The following is an 8,695-nucleotide window of genomic DNA, read 5'->3' on the forward strand; positions in this document are numbered from 1 at the left end:
TTTTATTTTTACTTCCAAACAGTTGGTAATGGTACTTCTTCATGTGCTAGATCCACCATCACAACTTTATGTACTAGCTAACAAAAGTAGAAAAACTACTTTAAAACACTTTTCATAATATGGTATGTGTCAGTGGCCGAATGTGTCTATAACATTTAACTTTTGTAGCCGACTACGCCACCTAGAGTAGAAACTAAGACCCCAGGAACCCAATATTAACACACGGTTCTTTATCGGAGGATGGAACAGTGGAAACCAAAAACCAGAAATGCACAGTAGAAGAACAATTTATTAAAATAAAATTAGTTGCAAGGAAAACATCAAATTTATCAAACAACAAGCAAGTCCAAAGTCCAGATCTTCAGCTCAAGGGCAGGGTTTAACTCCGTCTTTACTAGACCCCGTTTTACAGCGGCTGTCCATTAACACTCAGTCACACATAGAGATCAGTATTAGCCCGATGTGCATGACTGGACAGCAACCCTGCTATCCAGTCCAATGTATTCACGGCAGAAGAACCACGTCGTTTTCTTATCGTCTCCCAACACTCCCGGTAAGCCCTCGCAGCCGGCCCTCAGCCCCTCTCACACGCTGCTACTCCAACAGTGTTCCGCGAATCGTCAACGTTGTGGTCACTCGTCTACCATGCAGTCTCTCATAGCCATAGGCCGTCTCAACATGAGTGAAACACAAACACTCACGCTCTGATGCAGGCACAACGTGAGTTCTCGCTCACTGTGTTAACTCCAGTTACGAATACACGATGCTGCCACACCCCGTCAGTCACTGTTACGTCTTTTTATAAGGGAACAAATTACCCGCTCCGCCCAGTATCCATCACTTATTAGTTCATTAATCTATCAGGAATAGAGGTGTGGCTATAGGGAACTGTTTTCCAAATACAAACACAGCAAATCCACACGAAAGAAAAACAATTCACTCCAAAGAAAAACACAGCAATTAAACGTGATCATGCATATATATAAAAAATACATTGTGCAACGCCTTTACTCCACAACATATGCTTCAAATAAAAACAACGAGTTGTGTAAAAAGGAAGCCTCATTATACCTGCACTTTAGCTATGTTTAGCAACTAGTCATCTAATGATGCTCCTTTTTCCACAGTCCCCAAACATGCCTCAGATATTAAAGTTACCTCAATTTGGTGCATTCAGCCCTGTCAACATGACAGAAATAGGAAAACCTTAGACAATAGCATCACTGTTTCTCAGCTAAATCACATGGTTGTAGTTTAGTTTCACAGTTAAGTGGGCAACACTACTTACAGCCAGCACCTACACAGAATATATCCTGTCACCCTCTGCCTTCTCTGCTATAACTGGACTGTCCCTGTATTAAAAGCAAAGGAAATGCCTCAAAAGAAGTCAGTGGTAGTGGAATTGCAATGTTGGGTTTCTAGTATGTTTTTATTTTTCTCTTTCTCTCTCTGAAGATTTGAATATGCTTCTACGGGATTCAGAGAGCATTGATTGGCCTGCTTTTGCTCTTTTTGCTCACGTGACAGAAGCCATCATCCGTTGCAAGGAATGTTTGCTCTCAGAGTGGTTTTGTGCAGAGTGTGATCAGTTGGTACATAAACGCCACACTCTACACAGTAGACAGACCACCATAAATGACTTTTATAAATACATTCCCCCAACAGAGTTTGTGAAACTCCATGATGATAAGTACATCATCTGTGAACAAGGTTGGTGTCTCTTTTTCAGTTCATTTGCATTTTTTCATCAACACACAACATTATTAAATGATTGATTGTTTTCCAAGTACTTGCTAACAATCCAAACATTCATTAATGTCATCCAGATGGTCCTTTGCTCTTGCAGATTGTTCTTTCCTCAAAATATATCCTCCTGTGTAGGGCTGTCGTACTCGAGTCCGGTCTTGGACTCGAGACATTTTTCTGTCGTCTCGGACTTGTCTCGGACTCGTTGTATTTGCACTCGGACTTGTCTCGGACTTGGCCATTGGACTCGCCAAGTCTTCTAGTTGGTCTCGGCCGAGTCTAGCAAAAAAATGAAATACAACATAACTCCTTCAAAACAAAACCACATTTGCATGATGTCTGGAAAACGCTAGGAGCGCCGCTCTCCTTATTTCCAAAGCACTCTGTAATCTACGCTTGCGCTCCAGTGGCGTCTGCTGTTGCTGGGCAACCATGACCCGCTCTTCATGACGACACAGAAGTTTCAGCAAAGAATAAATGGATTTCCAGCACTAAACATCCCTTGCAGTCCTTGTAGTGTTTCTCCATCTTATCTTTCAGTATTGTTCCTGGAAAGGATGTGCATGACCAGGGGTGCACTTACTGCGACCTGAAAAGTTTCGATGTTTCTAAATTAATTTTTGTTAGATTGTGTTTTATTTACGTCTACATCTAGATAGCCTTAAAAGTACCCTTTACAACAATGAAATACTAATTATTGTTGTACAGTATAGGGGTTGCAAGACTACTGATTTCTGCTAGTAGATTTTTTTAAATAAAAAAAGCTTGAGTTACTCGACTACTCCTGGTTCATGCTATTGTAAATGAAAATACATTATATCGTTTATCAATAAACGCATATTTATTTATAGCCTTATGCAACAATTACATAGCCTTTAAAAACTTTATAATTATGACATACCATATTTACATTTTCATGTAACAGCCAGTATTTGTATCTGTAACAATCACAAAATTTTTCCTGTCTGCATTCGGATACAACATCGTACAGTTACTTGATAAGACCGTTATGACTTTTTTTTTCCGTAGTTATCACTGAACAAGTATGTCGTGTTAACCTAAAATAATTATTAATTTCTAAAATAATATTTATCATGCAAGCAGAGAGATGTCATGACAAACGTTTAGTGATCATTTGAACACGACTGAATCCATTCAATGCACACATTTTCATTACAGAACACTTTGAGCGAGTCTTAATGTTAATGAACTTCACTTAACAGATGTGTGTGTTCCGCGCAAACCAGCAAAAGGTAAAGATGCAAACATGTAGGACAAGTAGACAATGTATCCGTATCTAAGCTGATTATTAGCCTACTCTTGAGAGAGAACTGGTTTGGTTTTTGAGAGACTGAGACGCGCAACGCTGCGGTTTGATTGGTGAGCGCGCTGTGCTTATTCCAGGGGGGGGGCGGTGGGGGACACGTCCCCCGCACTTTTAGAAACAGGTGATTCTGACCCCTGCTAATTTTTTTTTTTTAGGATCCAGCGTGAATATTTCCTGTAGTGTTCTCTGATTTGTTACTTAGATTTGAGTGAAGTAACATTCAGCCAATCACAGAGCGAATCATCTCCTGGGCGCGTCTGCTATGAGCTTCAAATCTCTTGTTGCTCTTCTGACTTTTCGTTCGTTCGTTTGTTCACTTTGCTATTCGGCCGTCTGGGATAAAATGCACTCCAGAAAAAAGCAAAGGACGATTACATCCTTTTTTCAAACACACAATGTAAGTATGTTACAGTATATCGCGATGACACGAATCGCGCGATAAAGTTTTCATGTTATGATTTAACCTATTGAACCCGTATGGACCTCGTCACGTCGCGCCGGATTCAGTGTGTTAAATGCTCTCCTAATTGTCGCTTTGGATAAAAGCGTCTGCTAAATAAGACGTAACAATATTATTGGTTTCCGCTGTCTTTTGTTTGTCTACGTGCTGCTCGCGGAGTAAAATTATAATTTCACAATAAATCATATTTGTTTTGCAACGAATATCTTAAAATACTTTATCAAATTTTATTCTTTTAATTCATAACTGTTACTTTATGTCCTAACTGGTCTGTAGGAAAGGCAGGCTGTGACGTCACTGGCAGAGAGAGCGGGCAGTTGCTCAACCTCTCCAGAATGTGTACAGGTGAGATTTGTATAAAAAAAGCAGATCGACTATCTTAAACTGCGGTAGGTAACTTTTGACGCTCTAGCGGTTAATAAACAGAACTGCTTGTGTCTTGCGGAAGAACATCGTAGCCGGAACTACTTCTCTCTGTTTATGTCTATGAAGAATCACAAAGGTACTGGGTTACTCCGCCGCGGTATCCCCGAAGCAATCTAAAATAGTCCGAATATAAACACTTATTATAGGTGTACCCTAGTGATTCAGGACAAGCTAAAAACACGGTTTGGAAAATGGATTCATGGTGTACTCGCTTATTATATACATTTTTCTACATTTTGAACACAAACAAAGTTACGGACCGCAGCTCTGATTGGTTATTTTTTACCGGGAGTGATGTATTTCTGCAAATGGCAATAGGACACTGGGAGGAGCCAGAGGAGCTTGATTTTTTTCACAGATTATCTGTCTCATAATTTTCATAAAATGTATGTTGTATAAAATTACTGTAGATGTAATCTGTATACTCATTTAACACCTGTTTTTGTCCAACTGTTAAAAAGAAAAGTTATTGTTCAAATGTAGTGCAACTGAAATATTGTAAATGTCATAAAATATCTTTATTTCATAAAAAAAAAAAAAAAAATTATAGATGGTCTCCCATTGGTCTCATAATCCTGCAGTATTTTTACATTTTGAGTATGATTTAACAAAAATAGGTTCCTGTATATCATGTCATGTTCCCAAATTTGAAAAAGTAAAATGCCAATTGGTATTCTATTTAGAATTTATTATGAACATCAGCTGTCCCCCCCACTTTTAAAATGGCTGCTACGCCCCTGGGCACAACCCTAATTATTACATTACATATTTTATTTTTACATGCAACATAGATACGATCATATAGTAACAGCTCCACGCAATATGGTAATTCTAAAATTCACGTCGTACTTGCAAACACTTTGGGCCCTATCTTGCACCCAGCGCAATTGACTTTGTACACAGACACATGTGTCATTCCTATTTTGCACCCGCGCAAAGCGTGCTTTTCCCTCCACAGAAGCACGTCGCTAAACTATAGTTGAATGAACTTGCGCTCCCTGGGCGGTTCAGCGCAAAAAAGGAGGCGTGTTCCGGCGCAAACAATCCCTGGTGCTATTTTGCTGTTCCATTAAACAATTGCGTCACTGACCAGAAAAAACCTAGTCTAAAGTCAGTGGCGCGTTGCGCGTTGTTCATTATGCTATTTTAAGGGCGCATGCTTGACCATAATGTATAGCGTGCACAACGCGCATACACTTTGCTCATGTAATCTACACAGATGCAACAGTTATTTTTGCAAATCATAAATTGTTACACTAAAAAAATATTAACACATGAGATGACGGAAATCATGACGCTATTTTGGGTGGGTTTCTCCCATCCCCATACAACACAACTTCTCTGTCTTTCACTGCTCTTACAAGAACATCTGTCTCCTCGGCTGTGAACCGCTCCTGGCGTGCGCCTGGTAAATACGCCATAATAATAGCAATCCATAATGGAACTTGCGCACCTGCTTTTAAAGGGAATGTTGGATGACGCTCAGATTTGCGCCGGGCGCAAGAGTCATTTATCCCGCCGGGAAAATAGCAACAGCGCCGAGACCCGCCCACAAAGTTACTTGCGCTTCGCGCTTTGACACTTGCGTTTCAGACCGTTAAAATAGGGCCCTTTGTATGCATTATGGTTAATGCATGCTGGAGTAGTCGATTGTTTCCAACAGCGCCGAGTAGTCTATGCAAGCACTAGCACAGTATGACAAAATTTTCGTTGTATTTATGTGCGCATGCCCAGTAGAGCCAAACGTATCCATTCTAGCCTTGCTGCGCGCATTTGTCATATCCCGAGCTTTGCGTGTGTCTGTGCACTGTGCCAATTAGGCATAGTCATATAAATTTTTGACCACAGACATAATGTCAGCAAAAGCAGCATTATTAAGTAAATAAAATGAAATTAAAGTATTAAAGTAAAATGAAATTTGACCTTACAGCTCCAAACTGTGTTCTAGAGGGCCAGTGTCCTTTCTAGTTTAGATCCCAGGGTCGGACTGGGGGTAAAACCAGTACTGATTACCAGGGCCCCAAAGGAAGAGAGGGCCCTTGAAAAGTATGAATCTGAAATATATATATTTTTACCTGGATATTTTCATGGGTGGGGGGCATGGGGGCCCATCAGGACTGCCTATGCATAGGGCCCGGGATCTTGTGTAACGCCCCTGTTAGCTTCAACCCTAATTATACACACTTGAACCTAATCAAGCCCTTACTAGACACACTAATCTTCCAGGTGCAATCACTATTTGCTTTGCCTAGCCAGAATGTTTTTTTGTTTGTTTGTTTGTTTGTTTTTTTCCTCTTGCTGCTACTGTCTTTTTTCAATGAGTGTTGTACAGATACTTTGTATAAGAACAAATTGAAGGAACAAATATGAATTGTAAGTAATTAAGATAAAAAAATAAAAATAAAAACACAATTCTTTGTAATGTTTTTTTTTTTTGTACAGCTGAACATCGAGAAACAAGAGTTTGAAACAATACAAGTAAACCTTACTCATCTGTGGAGTCTTTTTTTTCAGTGCTCTCATCTTTTCCTTAAGACACGCATCTATCAACGAAAAAGTGCCATTTATTACGGCAGGACCAAGACCATGTGTTGCCAGGTCAAATGTGTCCCAATTGTTCTCTAGAGCAGCCTTTAAATCTTTCAAAGTCTTCCTGCAATAAAAAATACAAAAAGCTATTTATTTTTCCAGTTCAACTGATCATTGAATCATTAAGTTAAAGGGTAAGTTCACCCAAAAAATAATAATAAAAAAAAATCGACATTTATTACTCGCCCTCATGTCGTTCTACACCCATAAGATCTTCATTCATCTTCAGAACACAAATTAAGATATTTTTGATCAAATCCAATGGCTCAGTGAGGCCTCCATTGCCAGCAAGACAATTAACACTTTCAGATGCCCAGAAAGGTACTAAAGACATTTATAAAACAGGTCTTGTGACTACGGTGGTTCAACCTTAATGTTATGAAGTGAACAAAAATACTTTTTGTGTGCCAAAAATGACAAAATAATGACTTTATTAATCAATATTTAGTGATGGTGATTTCAAAACACAGTTTCATGAAGCTTCAAATCTTTACAAATCTTTTGTTTCAAATAATTTGTGTTCTGAGGTTTGGAACGACATGAGGCTGAGTAATTAATTACAGAATTTTTATTTTTTGGTGAACTATCCCTTTAACATCAAGTGTAGTAGTAAATTGTTATTAAATTACCTGCAGTCTTCGGTTTTGACCATAGTTGCATGGACATTCCCTTCTTTAAGCAAGGCTTCACCCACCCTTTTCTGGGGGATGAATTTTGCGGCAAGGAACATTATGTCCCCAGCCAGATCCTTGCATTCATCTAAAATACAAATAAAAACAACAGCAAAATTATTTGTAATAATGTCCAACTTATAAGTAGTACAAAAAAAAAATAACAAAAGATGAAGTATGTGGATACACTCATCGTCCACTGTATTAAGACTACCTGTATATTCAAGCAGTTATCTAATTAGCCAATCACGGCAGCAGCATAATGTAAACATAACAACAACATGCAGATACATTCCAAGAGCTCTGGTTAATGATGTTCACATCAACTATCAGAATCAACAACACCATAACCGTGGCATGGTTGTTGGTGCCATATTTCAGATCCTGCTGATATACTGGGATGTTTCTCACACAAAAGTCTCTGAGTTTGCACAGAATGTTACAAAAAATATTAAGTAAGCAATAATTATGGGGGTGCAAATGCCTAATCTGAGGCACAGAAACTGTAAAAGTTACAGATCACATTTTCCCCATTCTGATGATTGATGTGCTTTTGACCTGTATCTGTATGATTTTATGCAGGGTGCAGTTGCCATATGATTGGCTGCTTGTATGATTCTATGAAGGACATGGTGTACAGGAGTTCCTATTAAAGTGGACAGTGAGTGTATATTCCAAAACTGGTAGTAAAACAGCAAATCAGGCTATTAACATAATATATTGACATATTTTGGTAAAACTGAACACCATAAAACTTGCCCATAGTGGCAAAACAACTTGTCTACGATTATATTTACTTTTTATTTGTACATTTATATAACTGTATAACAATACAGTTGTAAGTAATGTGGAATTTCAGTGGAAGTTATATTGTTAGAAAATTTTACTATAATAAATAAACTTATGATTCAAAACCACAAAACAAGGATACTGGTCTCAGAATTCCCTTTAGAGTTATTACTACTACTATATTTTTACCTTCACAAAGTTTGGAGCACTGTGAAGTGAACTTTGTGCGCTTTGAGGGGTTCACCTCCAACTCTGCCAACTTCTCTGTGATTTTCGTTTTTTGTCCCTTGGCCTTCCGTAGATAAGCCACAACAGTGTTTGCTGAGTAACTCTCTGGAGGAGAGCACCTCCTCTGTAGTTCATCCAATGTGACCAGGTATCTGAAATATCAATGTGTTATGTACATTATAAAAATCCTTGAAAAGGCAGAGGTGCTTTATCTTTTTTAAAAAAATCTTTAGAGTATACAAAAGAAAGAAGGATTTGAACCATGGCAATAAGATAATTAACTTGATTTTTAAATAACTGATACACAGCATAATTTGCTATAATTAATAACCCATTTATATATAAAGGCTGGTCATATAATTAGAATATCATCAAAAAGTTTATTTATTTCATTAATTTCGTTCAAAAAGTGAAACTTGTATATTATATTCATTCATTACACACAGACTGATATATTTC

General features: G+C 38.3%; 1 long non-coding RNA gene across 1 annotated transcript; it reads right to left on the reverse strand.

Moving 5' to 3' along the window:
* Positions 1 to 6,377: 6,377 nt before the first annotated feature.
* Positions 6,378 to 8,429, reverse strand: LOC113071040 (uncharacterized). The gene is made up of 3 exons (XR_003280020.1): positions 8,198 to 8,429; positions 7,178 to 7,307; positions 6,378 to 6,612 (listed from the first exon to the last, which is right to left on the reverse strand). It is a non-coding gene; the product is annotated as an uncharacterized LOC113071040 (long non-coding RNA).
* Positions 8,430 to 8,695: the final 266 nt, after the last annotated feature.

This window comes from Carassius auratus, unplaced genomic scaffold, assembly GCF_003368295.1.
Source record: "Carassius auratus strain Wakin unplaced genomic scaffold, ASM336829v1 scaf_tig00005797, whole genome shotgun sequence".
Taxonomy (NCBI): domain Eukaryota; kingdom Metazoa; phylum Chordata; class Actinopteri; order Cypriniformes; family Cyprinidae; genus Carassius; species Carassius auratus.